This window comes from Microcaecilia unicolor, unplaced genomic scaffold (assembly GCF_901765095.1).
Source record: "Microcaecilia unicolor unplaced genomic scaffold, aMicUni1.1, whole genome shotgun sequence".
Lineage (NCBI taxonomy): Eukaryota > Metazoa > Chordata > Amphibia > Gymnophiona > Siphonopidae > Microcaecilia > Microcaecilia unicolor.
Genome location: NW_021963877.1, coordinates 7,451 through 23,333, shown reverse-complemented (window position 1 = coordinate 23,333; position 15,883 = coordinate 7,451). Strand labels below are relative to the sequence as shown.

Sequence of the window (15,883 nt, the reverse complement as noted above, 5' to 3'; positions counted from 1 at the left end):
GATCTCTTCTCTCTCCCCCCTAGCCTCTTGTCCAGCGATCTCTTCTCTCTCCCCCCTAGCCTCTTGTCCAGCGATCTCTTCTCTCTCTCCAATGCCCACTTGTCCAGCGATCTCTCTCTCTCTCCAATGCCCACTTGTCCAGCGATCTCTTCTCTCTCTCCAATGCCCACTTGTCCAGCGATCTCTTCTCTCTCTCCAATGCCCACTTGTCCAGCGATCTCTTCTCTCTCTCCAATGCCCACTTGTCCAGCGATCTCTTCTCTCTCTCCAATGCCCACTTGTCCAGCGATCTCTTCTCTCTCTCCAATGCCCACTTGTCCAGCGATCTCTTCTCTCTCTCCAATGCCCACTTGTCCAGCATCTCTTCTCTCTCCCCCCTGCCCACTTGTCCAGCAATCTCTTCTCTCTCCCCCCTGCCCACTTGTCCAGCAATCTCTTCTCTCTCTCCCCCTGCCCACTTGTCCAGCAATCTCTTCTCTCTCCCCCGCCCTCTTGTCCAGCGATCTCTTCTCTCTCTCCAATGCCCACTTGTCCAGCGATCTCTTCTCTCTCTCCAATGCCCACTTGTCCAGCGATCTCTTCTCTCTCTCCAATGCCCACTTGTCCAGCGATCTCTTCTCTCTCCCCCCTGCCCACTTGTCCAGCGATCTCTTCTCTCTCCCCCTGCCCACTTGTCCAGCAATCTCTTCTCTCTCCCCCCTGCCCACTTGTCCAGCAATCTCTTCTCTCTCCCCCCTGCCCACTTGTCCAGCAATCTCTTCTCTCTCCCCCCTGCCCACTTGTCCAGCAATCTCTTCTCTCTCTCCAATGCCCACTTGTCCAGCGATCTCTTCTCTCTCCCCCTGCCCTCTTGTCCAGCGATCTCTTCTCTCTCTCCCATGCCCACTTGTCCAGCGATCTCTTCTCTCTCCCCCCTGCCCACTTGTCCAGCGATCTCTTCTCTCTCCCCCCTGCCCACTTGTCCAGCGATCTCTTCTCTCCCCCCTGCCCACTTGTCCAGCGATCTCTTCTCTCTCCCCCTGCCCTCTTGTCCAGCGATCTCTTCTCTCTCTCCAATGCCCCTTGTCCAGCGATCTCTTCTCTCTCTCCCCCCCCCCCTCCGAGATCCAAGGCCCCCCTCTCCTTAAGTCCCTCCCTCCGAATTGCAAAAGCGATCTTGTTTTTACTTCGTCGGGGGTTGGCGAGAGCAGCATGCAGAAGAGAACGCAGTGAAAAGCGTGCAGACTCCCGCTTCAGCCTTCCCTCGTTGTCTGTCTCTCAGCTCTGGTCCCGCCCTCAAAGGCGGGACCACCAGAACTGAGAGACAGACAACGAGGGAAGGCTGAAGCCTGCACGCTTTTCACTGCGTCTGCGTGCTGCTCTCGCCGTAACCCCCACCGAAGAAGTAAGAAGAAGATCGCTTTTGCAATTCGGAGGGAGGGATGGAGGCGGGCCCTGGAGTCGGACGGAGTGAGGGAGGGACCTAGGAGTCGGACGGAGGAGGGGCGAGCATCCACGGACTTGACGCCGGGCCCCCTGGAGGCCCGGGCCCGGGGACTTTTGTCCCCCCTGTCCCCCCCTCTCGGCGGCCCTGGGTGGGCGTCTGGGGATCTGAGTTCCAGCGCAACTCAGAGTAATGGGGTGAGAGCTGGCTGGGGGGAGTTCAGGTCCTCTTCACGATTCCGGGTGGGTGAGGGCGGGGGGTCCGGATCGGGACGGCTCCGGATCCAGGCTGGTGTGAATGATGGAGGGGAGGGCGCCAGGGTGGAATTTGGGGGATCATCGGAAAGAATCCGGACCGGAGGGAGGGCTCCAGGCTGGTGTGAGGGAGAGCGGGCAGGGCGGGGGGAATTTGGGGGATCAGATCCTTATTCCTCATTCGGAGGACAGCAGGGCAGCGGCGCCGAGGCGACTCGAGTCGGGGGGGGGTGTCCAGGGGGCGGCTGCGGCGGGGGTTTAATTTCAGTAACTTGAAAAAAAGTTCTCTTACGCGATATTGTAGTTGTAGTACAGTGCTGCAGGCACTGTCTGGCAGGTTGCAGCGTTTTTTTTCTTTCTCTCAAGTCTCTCAACAAATCACGGACGGGACGGACAGCGAGCGGACAAGTCACTGACAAGTCTGCTCTCACGAGTCCCAGCGGCGATGGGGGGGGGCGGCGCCTCAACTCGGCATTTAGTACAGCTGCTCAACCCGCCTCCGCGGGGCTTCTATTAGTCCATTTAGTCGGTTACCGTGGTACCGCATGTGAAACTGGCCAATCAGCGGCGCGCACGAAAACCGCCCAATCGCGCACCGCGCCCGCGAAAACCGCCCAATAAACCGCACCCCGCATCATTCAAAAATTTCCCGCACAGTCCGCTTTAAAACCGCCCAATTGGGCGGGAAAACCGCCCACCTGGCAACACTGTCTCTAAGCAATTCACATCAGAGGTCACAGAGTAATCACAGAGAAAAACATTTCTGACAGCCAATGCATGTAAAATACAATACATTCCAACAGAGTGCAATTAGCTATACCTCCTGGAAGTATATTGAATTACACCATGTTATCTGCCACGTTAAAGCAAGGTATGGTACCTACCTATATCCTGTCCCTTAGAAGGAATGTCCATATTAGTTTAGTGCAGCAATTAGTACATAGTGTACGAAAAAGAGTGAGATTGTGTCTGATGCTCTTAAGATGGCTAAACAGGTAGAAAAGGTGGTTGTCAAATCCGGAAGGATGCGTGGGTGCATAACAAGAGGAATGACCAGCAGGAACAAAATGGTGATAGTGCCCTTGTATAATTCTCTGGCGAGGCCCCATTTAGAATACTGTGTGCAGTTCTGGAGACCACACCTATGAGTCAGTCCAGAGGGCGGCTACAAAACTGGTCAGTGATCTCTTTCATAAAGTGTATGGGGACAGACTTAAAGCTCTCAACATGTATACTTTAGAGGAAAGGCGGGAGAGGCATTTAATGTACAGGAGTTGAGCCTCTCAAATGAAGGAAAACTCTGGAATGAGGGGACATAGGATGAAGTTAAGAGGTTATAGGCTTAGGAATCTAAGGAAATGCTTTTTCACAGAAAGGGTGGTGGACGCGTGGAATCGCCTCCCAGTGGAGGTGGTGGAGACGAGGAGTGTCTTAATTTAAGAAAGCGTGGGACAAGCACGTGGGATCTCTTAGGGAAAGGAGGAGGCTGTGAATGGGCAGACTGGATGGACCATTTGGCTCTTATCTGCTATCATGTTTCTATAACCTTTTCCGTTTTAGATAATTAGCCACATACAGCTTGGCTTTATTCTGTTCTGCATAATGAGATCCTTTTGGAGAAAAATGTCATTTTGCCAGCTTTTAAACTCCATAGTTTATTATATTCGTATTTCTTCTGGTATATTTGCTTAAGTATATTCTGGTTATCTCTCTATATAAAAGCACCAACGTTCTATGAAGCCTCCAGCCGGAAGTGTGAAGGGGGCGAGATATCCGGTTTCCCTATGAGTGTCTGCCCCGCCCTCTCTGTAACAGTCAGTGAAGGAAAACAGCAGAGCACGAAATCAATCGCTGGCTCTGTAACAGTGAAGGACTCAGAGGGGGAGGGGAGAGAGGCCAGAGGGCAGGGACACACACTCCCACATGCACACAGAAGAAACATTGCTAGCCCCCGTTTCATTTGCATCAGAAACGGGGCTTTTTTACTAGTTGTTAATAATTGTTATTCTGATCTCTTTATATCTCGTTTCAATTCAGAGGGCTTTTTATATCTTCTGGTGAGCTGCAGGGCTTTTTATCTTTCTTTCTTCTGGTGAGTTGCTGTAGATATAAATCTCCTCTTGGCGCAGCTTTGAAAGCTTCCCATAAAACAATTGCTTTATTATCATTCAAAGAAATTATTAATGAATTTTTGGATTCTATGTGTGTACCCATCATTAGAAATTAGCTGCGTATTTAAACGCCAGACTGGTTTCTTAAAAGGTGTTGAGAGTGAAGCTGCACATTGATCGTAATTGCTTCGATCAGAGATGGCGATAGGCTCTATAGAAGCATTGCTTACGTGTTCTAGCAATTGTTGGAAATTAAAATCTATCCTAGTGACTTTGGCGAGGAGAGGAGAAAAGGTGACATCTCTATTGGTAGGGTGAAATTGTCTCCAGGGATTGGTTAAATGAAAGTTATCTATAAGAGACAGTAGTATTGGTGTAAGCTTTTGGACAGTGATATGCTTCTCTTGGACTCTGTCAAGCCAGATGTCAAGGGGCAAATTGAAGTCTTCTGTTAATATAATCAGTAAAGGGTCATATTCGGCCAGTCATTGAGAAATAGAGGAAAAAAAAGGGTCATCCGTGTTACGAGCATAGATATTTAACAATAATAACTCCATATTTAAAGAGTTTTACATTTAAATGGATCCAGCTACCCTCTCTATCCACAAATGTGTGTTTTATTTCAACATTAACATATCTGTGAAATAATAATGCTACTTCTCTACATTTAACTAAAGCTGGGGAATAAGATGATTCGGTGTTCCACATGGGATTTTTTAAGAGATAGTGAAATCTTGTAAATGAATTTCTTGTAAGAAAACCACTGTAGCCTGCAGCTTTCTGAAAGCCAGAGTAATTTTCTTTCTCTTCACTGGATGGCCAAGGCCATTTACATTCCAAGACACAAACCTGGTTTTAATTATTTTTGAATCAGACATAGCATCAGATATTAGTGTAACCATATCTTATTTAGCATTGTCACTATTAAAGGAAATTAAGAGTGGTGTCATTGAAATTAATCCAAGGTGATATCTAGACAATCCATTAAATAGATATGTGTGTTTGAAACTAAGAGCATAAAACCTTTGACCAAGGTAAGCATCAATTAACTTGACAAAATACAGCATAGAAAGCAATAATATTAATATCCACTCCTACCCTAGCTGAGATATTAAACCATCTCTCTGACCTCATATGCAACTTTCTTTAAATTAGTCACCTTACTTTCCAACTGTTCTTATTCTCTCACCTATCTATATGTTCCATCTTTGCTTGTACCCTTCCCAGAGCCGGTGGTGGGAGGCAGGGCTAGTGCTGGCCAGACTTCTACGGTCTGTGCCCTGAAAATGGCAGAAACAAATCAAGTTATCCATCCAATTATCTTAACAATGATATACTGTTCTTTTAAGGGAGGAAAAGCCTCAATAATGATAGGATACTCCTTTGATCTGTCATTCTACCTAAGGGAGTTCCATCCATTCATCATAGGCTAAAAAAAACCTCCTTAATTTTAAGTATAAGGTCCCCAAACCACACTTTATAATGCTTTTTGCTAGTGTTGTAAGGTTCACTTGTCTCCAGCTCTTCAGTCGTTTTTCACTGTCCACGGCCTGACTTCGACCCGAGTTTCGATATCTGCCTCAAGGTCCGTGGTGCCCGTCGACTGTCGTCTGTAAGAGAGTAATCTTATTACATCACATATTCTCAAACTTCGACTTCTCTCTTCATTTCAAGACTTTCCTCGTTCAATGCTGGCATTTCTCTCGTAAATCTACATTGCCAACATGGCTGTGGTTTATAAAGCTTGACGTCAGACGCTCATAGCTAAGCCACTCCCATTGCTTACAAATCCATCCAATCAGGTGACTAAAATACCGTGGGAATCTCCTCAAACAGATGTCATCAGAAAATGGGCTATCCCTCTTTGGGTACTAAATCTGTGCCAGGTCCTATCAAAAAAGTTAATGTTGATTAGAAAAACTGATTCCATTGAATCTTTTTTTTTTTTTTTTTTTTTTTGGGGGGGGGGGGGGGAGAAATGAAATGTGTGTTCCCAGTCCTTCCCTGCCCGCCCCACCTTTAATCTCACAATTAGTCGCAATTAAACATTTTAATCGAAATGCAGCCATACTTATATTTAATGTGAAATATGTTATACATATGTTTTAGCTTCTCGCGTATATGCAGAAATGAATAAAAGAAGCAAAGAAAAAAAACCCAAAGAAAAAAAAGCAGCAACAAAAATATTCCTAGGTTGCTGAAAGAACGTAAAAGTTGTTCTACTGGGTCGTACCAAGGGTCCATCTAGCCCAGTATCCTGTTTCCAAAAGTGACCAGTCCAGGTTACAAGTACTTGCAGAGTCCCAAAGTAGCAAGATTTATTTTTTATTTATCACATTTGATATGGCATGGAAGAGGCTTCAATATGTTTTACAAACTAGAATAATAACAAAGAGAAGAGAGGAAAGGGAGAAAGAGGAGGAAAAAGAATAGAGGGAAGGAAGGGACGTCGGTTAAAGTGAGAACCAAAGGCCTTGGTAAAGAGGTGGGTTTTGACCAGTTTCTTAAAAGCAGAAAGGGTAGCTGCATTTCTGATATGAAGAGGAAGGTCATTCTACACTTCAGGACTAAATACCAGAATGCAGTATCGTGGAAGGAAGTGCAGTGTAAATACTGACAGAGGAGGTAGTGATAGGAGATTGTTGTCTGCTGAATGGAGGGGAGCATAGGGAATGAGCAATCTACTATAATAAAACTTACCCTCAACGTTCTGAGGACACGGACGTCAGTAAAGCCAAGCTCTGACTTCCTTCAAAAAGGTTCGAAGGTTCGTGGTGGTGAAGCCACCAAAATCGCTCCGGGCCTCGCCCTCGAGGGCGGAGCATTGGCAGGGAGGGAGGCGGGGGGGTGGGAAATCGCTGTGGGCCCCGCCCTCGAGGGCGGAGCAATGGCAGAACAACGAAGGGGTTGGCAGGGAGGCGGGGGGAAATCGCTGCGGGCCCCACCCTCGCATCAAAGGTCATGACGGGGGGCGGAGCAATGGCAGAACAACAAAGGGTTGGCCAGGGAGGGAGGGGGGGGTGTTGGCGACGAAAACCTTGCTAGCGCCCGTTTCATTTGCTCTGAAACGGGCTTCTTTTACTAGTTTGTTAATATAAGATGGAGCTGAGGGTAACTGTGATTTGTAAACCATAGTTTGAATTTTGCATAATCAGTGACTGAAAGCCATGGTCAGAAAGGAGAGAGTGACCTGGTTGAACGGTGTGTATTGCATAGAATTTTAACAATAGTGGCCCGAACAAGTTTTATTCACTTGAAAGAGTAGAGAGGAATACCAGCATACAAGGAATTGCAGTAGTCAAGATGAGACATAACTGGAACCAGGATAAGAGGACAAAGGAGTGAGGCTGAGAGAGAGGAATGAACAGAACATATGCAATGTAAAGCAAAGAAAGAGGAGTAAATGGCTGAGTCAATCTGAGGGTTGAATGTCAATTTATAATCAAAGATCACCCCTAAAATCTTGATACATTTTTTATAATAGGGAGTGGTTGTCAAAAGAGGTTGCAGGGGGAGCATTACTGCAGGGACTGGAGAAAAGGATGGATTCACATTTCATTAAATTAAGGAAAAGGAGATTATATCTATGCCAGGAGAGACTTGCCTAACACACTCGTTGAGACAGGAAATGGAGGCGGATGGATCAGAAAAAGTATCTGAATGTGGTCGGCATAACAGAGCGACATACCTCCGAGATCTTGTAGAAATGTCAAAAGAGGGAAAAGAAAAATGTTAGTGAGGGAGCAAAAATTGAACCCTGTGGAATGCCAGAATGCAGGTCAAAGGGGGAAAGTGGTTGAAAGCGATTTAAGTGCGGCCAGAGAGAGAGCTAGAAAACCATGAGAGGATGGTGCCTGAGATACCAATGGGATGAAGATAATAAGAGTGATCTACCAAGGTGAAGGCCAAAGAAAGATCCAGGGAAACAATGATTGAGTGGTACTGGTCAAATAAGGTACGGATAGAATTAGAGGGCCAGGAGAAGTGTCTCAGTACTATGACTGTATATTCCATTCTACTTAACCTCAGGACCAAGCAGTGGCTTTTCCAGGTCTACCTTAATAATGGTTTATGGACTTTTCCTCCTGGAATTTGTCCAAACCTTTTTTAAACTCAGTTACATTAACTGCTTTTACCACATGCTTTAGCAAGACGTTCCAAAGTGTCCCTAGTCTTTGTACATCTACTATAATAAAACTCACCCTCAACGTTCTGAAGTCACTCAGTCACTCCCTGAAGGGTTTGTGGATTCAAGGTGGTGAAGCCACTCCACTGACCCATGCCCCGCCCTCGTGTCAAACATCATGACGACGAGGGCGGAAAACGTATAGTAAACTAAAGGAAGGGATCGCAACCAAGCAGGTGGAGGAGTAGGGAAACACGCAGATCGTGTTTCCCTACTCCTCCCCCTGCCTAGGAAACGCAGGCTACCAACCTCCCGACCCACCCGCGGAAAAAATCTGGAGGGAAACCACCTCCAAAGCTCCGGAGTCCAAATGACTCTGGAGACCAGTGTTCGAGGTCCAACACCCCCCCCCCCCCCCCCAAGCCACCCACCAAAGCTCCAGAGTAGAAGCCCCGCCACAGAATGCTGGAGGTCCAACACCCCCCCCCCCCGTGCCGCCCCCCAAAGCTGCAGTTCAAAAGAAGCCCCGCCCACAGAATGCAGGAGGTGCGCCACCCACCGTCGCGTTGCTTTGCCGGCGGAGGAACCGAAACCCCGCCAGCACAAGTCCTGTCTGCTGACTATGGCGTGATCTTTGGCGTTGCTAGCCTGTGCAGGCAGGGCTTCTGTGCGTCTGACGTCCTGCACATGCAGGACGTCAGACGCACAGAACCCCACCCTGCACAGGCTAGCAATGCCGAAGATCGCTAGAGTGAGACTCAGCAGACAACACAGGACTTCAGCTGGTGGGATTTTGGTTCCCCCGCCAGCAAAACTATGCGACGGTGGGTGGGATCGCGGGCGGGGGGTGCATCGCGCGTAGGAGGCGCTTTCTTCATTCTTCTTCAAAGCAGGATCCACCCCCACAAAACTGAACTACACAAAACACACACTCACTCACTCATCTGGCAGCGCTTCCTGAACCCCCCCCCCTCCCCCCTCCCCACACACACTTACTCACTCACTCTCATTTGGTCACACTTCTTCAAGGCCCCCCCCCCCCCCCCAACACACACACACTCTCATCTGGCGGCGCTTCCTGAAATCCCTGGCAACCACCACACACACACACACTGTCTCTCATTTGCCAGCGCTTCCTGGAACCCCCCCCCCCCCCACTCACACACACACTCTCATTTGGCCACACTTCCTCAACCCCCCCCCCCCCCAACACACACACTCTCTCATCTGGCAGCGCTTCCTGAAATCCCTGCCCCCCCACACACACTCACTCATCTGGCAACCCCCCCCCCCCCCACACACACACACACACACACACTCTCATTTGGCCACACTTCCCAACGCCCCCCCCCCCCCCACACACACACACACACACACTCACTCATCTGGCAGCACCACACACCCCTCTTCTTCCAAGCTGAAACCCCCCACACCCCTCCAACACACACACACACACACACACACACCACACTCTCTCTCTCTCACTCTCATCTGGCAGCGCTTCCTGAACCCCCCTCCCCCCACTCTCTCTCTCTCTCTCTCTCTCTCTCTCTCATCTGGCAGCGCTTCCTGAACCCCCCTCCCCCCTGCTCTCTCTCTCTCATCTGGCAGCGCTTCCTGAAACCCCGTACACACACACACACTTACTCACTCTCATTTGGCCCCGCTTCCTGAACCCTCCCCCCCCCCCCCCACCACACTCTCACTCTTCTGCCAGTGCTTCCTGAATCCACGCCCCAAACACACACACTCACTCTAATCTGGCAATGCTTAATAAACCCCCCCCCACACACACACCACTCTCACTCACTCCTGGCAGCACTTCCTGAATCCCACACCCCTCTTCTTCCAAGCTGAACCCCCCCCCCCCAACATACCCACACAACACACACACACTCTCTCTCTCTCTCATCTGGCAGCACTTCCTGAAACCCCATACACACACACACACACACTCGCGCTCCTCTCTCTCTCTCTCTCTCTCTCACTCTCATCTGGCAGCGCTTCCTGAACCCCCCCCCCCCCCCCCCCCCACACACACTCACTCTCTCACTCGCATCTGGTAGCGCTTGCTGAACCCCCCCCCCCCCCCCACACACACACACACACACACCTCTCCCCCTCCTCCAGCACACCAATTGCTTGGGTGCAGTGGCAGGAATCTCAGACAACAGAGAGAGACGGGGCGGGGGGGCCTGACACCAGAGATAGAGAGGAAGGGAGGTATCTCTGTCACACACACTCATCTCTCTCACATACAATGTCTTTCTGACTCTCACACACTCTGTCTCACATTCACTCTCTGTGTCACACAGTCACTCACACACTCGCTTGGTCTCATACTCTCTCTCTCTCTCTCTCTCTCTCCTCCACATAGTCACTCTCATACACACTCCGAGGAAAACCTTGCTAGCGCCCGTTTCATTGTGTCAGAAACGGGCCTTTTTTACTAGTTTTGAAATAATAAACAATTGATATTAGTTTATCCATTCTGGATTTTATAGACCTGAATCATATCTCCTTTTAGCTCTCTTCTCCAAGCTGAAGGGCCCTAGCCTTTTTAGCCTTTCCTCATATGAGAGGAGATCCATCCCTTAACCATTTTGGTTGCCCTTCTCTGTACATTTTTCATTTCCATTATATATTTCTTGAGATGCCTCAACCAAAATTGCACACAGTACTCTAGTTTTGGCTGATGCCCACATTTTCTAAATGCTTTTCACCCTTACATTAAAAACTAGAAAATGTGAATAGAGAATAACTTTTGCCATGTGATCATATTCATTATTATTTGTTTGATTTCCTGTTACCCTCTCAAGTAATCATCAAATAAAAATCAGTCCTTAATTATCCTTCTTTTTGTACTTTCAGGTTAATTTCATTAAGGAAGAAAACCTTGTGGCACCTTATAAAATCCAACGAGTGAGTTCTTTTTGTTTGTAAGCAGAGAAGTTACAAAACTTGTGGGGGAAGTAAAGGAATATCTAACACATTAAAAAGTCATACTGGGCCTCTGTTCTATAAAATAAAGTATGCAACTATTTTCCTCTATAGAATACTACATAAGTAATGCCACACTGGGAAAAGACCAAGGGTCCATCGAGCCCAGCATCCTGTCCCCGACAGCGGCCAATCCAGGCCAAGGGCACCTGGCGAGCTTCCGGAACATACAAACATTCTATACATGTTGTTCCATTTAGTAGTGGTTTAAGGACTTGTCCTTTAGGAAACCAACTAATCCCTTTTTAAACTCTGCCAAGCTACGTTCTCTGGCAACGAATTCCAGAGTTTAATTATGCGTTGGGTGAAAACTTTTCTCCGATTTGTTTTAAATTTAATACACTAGAATCACTGTTTATATATGTGTATTTGCATTTTGACATGAGCACTGTGGCTGATATAATTGTGTGCACCTAAGAACCGGAGATATCTGTAAGTTATGGGCATGTGAGTTCTGCTCGTGTTCCACCTTGACTCTGCCTAGGTGTATGTTTACTTGTAATATACATACTATGTAAGATATGTGTATATTTACAGAATAGCATTTAGGTGCATATGCATGCATATATGCCATTACTCTAATAATTTATGTGCATAACTGACACACAAACACCAATGCCTGTTTTATAGAACAACCTCTTATAGTTTCTTCTTACAGTGACATCTTTTATGGAAGATAAAAATGACTCCGTAAACAGATTGGCCTTATACTAGGAATGCTAGAGGAAGAAAATTCTTTTGATATCATCTTCCTATTCACATTGTCCTTAAAGAAGCACAACAATTTCACCAACTGAAAAAGTCAACACTATTGATATGGTCTTTGAGAGAGTATAGACCTAAGGTTCAACGCCATACACATTGGGGCTTGACCGAGAGCTACATATGGTGTCAAGAGAACCCCTAGGTGCCCCTGCCAGTAATACATTATAAACTCATTAGGGATGCCAAAATATTAAATGTTAAGTAAATTCTTACATTTTAGTTTCCCTTTGACCATACAATCATAATTGCACCCTTTTTGCAGTCTTGAATTTAGACATGGGCAACATATCAAGTGACTAGGTGTCCTATTTTGAAAGCAACAAAGAGGGGCCTGTACTTTCTTGCATTAGGGTCACTTTAAAGAGATTATGCTGTGGTACTCTAGCATCCCCCTCTGCTACTGTTTTGGTGTATGGGAGACTATTCCTCCAGCTGCTGCTCCTCAACTTTCCCTATGGGTGCTGAAATCTTAAGTTTGGTTTCACCTTTCTTCTACAAAGGATCAAGGCATGGCAGCACTTCCTCTTCGCACGTTTCAAGCCTCTGTCCAAGTTGGCCTGACAAGATTGCGCAACCTTCATCTACAGCAGAGGTTTTCAATCCAGTCCTCAGGGCACACCAACCAGTCGAGGTTTTCAGGATATCCTAGCCTGAAAACCCCAACTAGCTGGGTATGCCCTGAGGACTGGGTTGAAAACGCTTGATCTACAGGCTCTGTGGTGGCAAAACATTGCCTCCATCCCTTTTCCTACCCTTATCTAAATCACACTAACCATTAAAATTTTAGTTGTTTAAATAAAACAGTGGACTTACATCCATAGCCTTTACCAACTTTGTCGTTATACTGTGAGGGGGGTGTAGTTATTTAAAAGCAGTTGCTCTGTGTGCCAAGCCTTTAAAAACATATATCTGTGTGATGGCTTCTGTATTAAACATTTTTCCTTTAGACACAAAATGAGAGAACCACCTTAGTGCCTAAGGACTAATGACTTAATTTGTATTGTGGCTCAGTATGTATGAATGGTGGTGATCTGTACCAAGATTATCACAAAACGTAAATGGACTGCAAGTTTAGAGCAGCAGAAATATGTGACTAAACTGAGCTGCCTGAATTACAATACCATGTAATCATGTTATGCTTTTATTTTTGGTCTTTCAGGTGTAAGGTATCCTGAATTGTTTTGAAATATACTGGGGGAAATATGTGGTAGATTATCATAATTTTGTAACCTGGATATTATCTGGTTGCAACTCAAAACAATTTAACTGGCCAGAAACGGCAGCTGACAAATATTTAATTGCTTGGTCGGGGTATCCACTAATTTTCAGCAGCACTTAATCAGTTAGTGATGCTGAAAACGACTGGTTAGCGCCTAAGTGAAAACTGGTTATTTTGGGGGCATTCTTAGGGTGGAGTTGGCACTTGGCTGTTGAAGTGCCAGTATTCAGCACTTAACCGGCCAGCGTAACTGCACAAATGTGACAGCAGATATCAGTGTTTTCTTTGGACCCTGTTTACTAAGGCGCGTTAGTATTTTTAATGTGCCTGCAATTAACGCATGTGTTAACCATGTGGGTGCCTATAGGGATATTGTAGGTGCCTACATGTTTAACACGTGTAAAGACGCTAACGTGCCTATAACGCGGCTTAGTAACTAGGGCCCTTTATGTGGCAACCCATGGCCAGTTAAGTTCGCAATATCGACTTAGCTGGCTCCATGTAAACCAGATAGTCATTGCCAAAGGACGAACATGGCTCGGCGTTGAATATCCGGGAATAACACCAGTGGCGGTCAGCAAAATGCTCACTGACCTTGGCTGAATCTTGACTCCTATGTAGAACACATTTTAAAGGCAGGATCAAGTTGTATTCCTAAGTCTGAAATTGCTTCTCTATGTATGTATCTAATCTACACACACATTTTTCCAAGTGTCGAAATTCTAAAATGTTAAAAACTATTATTCAGGGTGAAATGCAATATTTATTTCGATTGGAAGTTGCTGGGAAGGTGGCTGATGTTGTACAGACTTTACTGCAGGTACAGATTTCTCCTTTTTTGGTTTTATAGTGCATTATTTTTGCATTGATGTGTTGTGTTTAATCTTTGTGTACATTCCAAAACAAAGAATGGGTGGTTCTCCCAGAAGATGCCATTTTTGTATTAAATTGGACACCTTCTTTAATACAGCTAAATAAGTGTCATGGTTGGGAGTGAATATGCAAAGCATACAGCTGTATTCCCATAGCTCTTTTTTGGAGAATCATCCAATCCTTTACAGTGGATTTTGAGTATTTGACACGTGCCCGAAAAATAATTATTTTCTTGGCATTCTATGTGCGTAGGTCATTACCGCCCGGTTAATGCGTGAGACCTTACCGCTAAGTCAGTGGCTGGTGGTAAGGTATCAGATCCAAAATGGACATGCACCAGTTTTTATTTTGCTGCATGTCCATTTCCGGCAAAAATATTTAAAAAAGGCCTTTTTTACAGGCGCGCTGAAAAATGGATCTGCGCGCGCCCAAAACCCACGCCTACACTACCGCAGGCCATTTTTCAGCGCACCGTAGTAAAAGGACCCCATTGTTAAGTTGTTGACTTTTGGGTACGGCCTTATCATATCAGAATATGTACTTATCACCACTGTGCAATGTTAACTTATATCCAGTTGTGCTATAAAATAATGTTTGGTAAAATGGCTTCCACAGTTGGGTGATCTCTACAGTCAATGCCTTGATGAACCAGGTCTTCAGTTTTAGCTTATTTGCTGAGGTATGAATTTAAAGAAGATAGCCCTTCCCCTTATTGATTTGTAATTAGGGGTTCAGGTTTTAACTGATAACACAGAACATTTCTGATGAAAATAAACTAATTTAAAATAGTGGTTATTGACTAAACCCCAGAAAATACTACTATACTTCACCGTATAATTCTAAACATTCAAACTGTTTTCCAGGTAATTGAAACCAAAAGGTTTATCTTTTGGTGCTTAGTGAAATGATTCAGATTTCTTGCAGCTATGTTAAGCTCCTTTTGATAAGGCTTTGTGTTTCTAGTACTGCCAAAATACTTCAGGGACAGTTTTCTCCCACGGTGGCTAGTTTAAGTTAAACACTGGTCACCGTGTTCAATTAAATGTGTGTATTCAGTACTACTATCCCATATGTTGTGGCACTGAATGCTAAGCTAGAAGGTCACTGTGCTGACACTGTCCTTTTTAGTTTAGGCCTGTATTTGGCAGGCCTAAACTAAATGAATAACATTTCTAGATAGTGGCTGAATATAGTTGCTATTAGGATTTTTTTTTTTTTTTGGCCTGCCCTTGTCCCATCAGCTTTTTATACAATAGTATCAGGCTAGTTAGCAATTTTAAATGGTCCAATGTTGTTTATATCTATTTTGAAAACACATGGAGAGGCAACTTACACATTCACCAGCTGCCATTGGATGTATAATTTGTATTGAATATTAGACTATCTGTTTTCAAGTAAGTATAAAATGATAATTATGGGGTAGAAAGTAATCTAAAATTCAAATCTAATCAAAAGTGCTTATTTTTTAATTGAACTGTTCTAAGGTATATTTATTTTGTTGTCTAGCTCCACAGGGCATCTGGCCTTCATAAATTGGGTGACCAAACTGCCATGGTAAGAATACTCAGTAACTTCAGATATCGTTTTTAAGTAAATTATTTTTTTTTCAAATCTTTTACTGAATTTTAACAGTACTATAAAAACAATATAACCAATGTAAACAATAACAAAAGGTACAATAACACCTAATTTGATACAAGAGTTATGAGTATTACAGGAGATTGTAATACTCCTTTGCATTGTAAAAGAATCATTTTATTTAAATTAAAAAAAATTCTTATTTTTTTATTTAGATAACTGCCATTTTGCAATCACGTCTGGCTAGGACATCATTTGATAAGAACAGGTAAGTGTGTGTTTGTTTTCTAAATTACTGTTATTACATCACACTTCAATACTGCTAAAACCAATTTATAGTGTTTAGGAATTACATGACATATGAATCATTAGTCTCAATAAAATTAAATACATTTTCTAAAAAGTATAGTCTTAAGTTTTATAAAATGCAAATAATCTGTTATATCCAAATCTGTCAGTATGTTTTTCCAACTTTAGGAGCTTGGAAAGCCAATAGTCTTTGAAAGAGATCAAATCTTTTCACTCTTAGGGATC

At 45.0% G+C, this 15,883-nt stretch overlaps 1 long non-coding RNA gene across 1 annotated transcript; it reads left to right on the top strand.

The window, feature by feature from the left end:
- Positions 1-10,773: 10,773 nt before the first annotated feature.
- LOC115459691 lies at positions 10,774-15,619 on the top strand. The gene is made up of 4 exons (XR_003940318.1): positions 10,774-10,836; positions 13,647-13,718; positions 15,278-15,325; positions 15,565-15,619. It is a non-coding gene; the product is annotated as an uncharacterized LOC115459691 (long non-coding RNA).
- Positions 15,620-15,883: the final 264 nt, after the last annotated feature.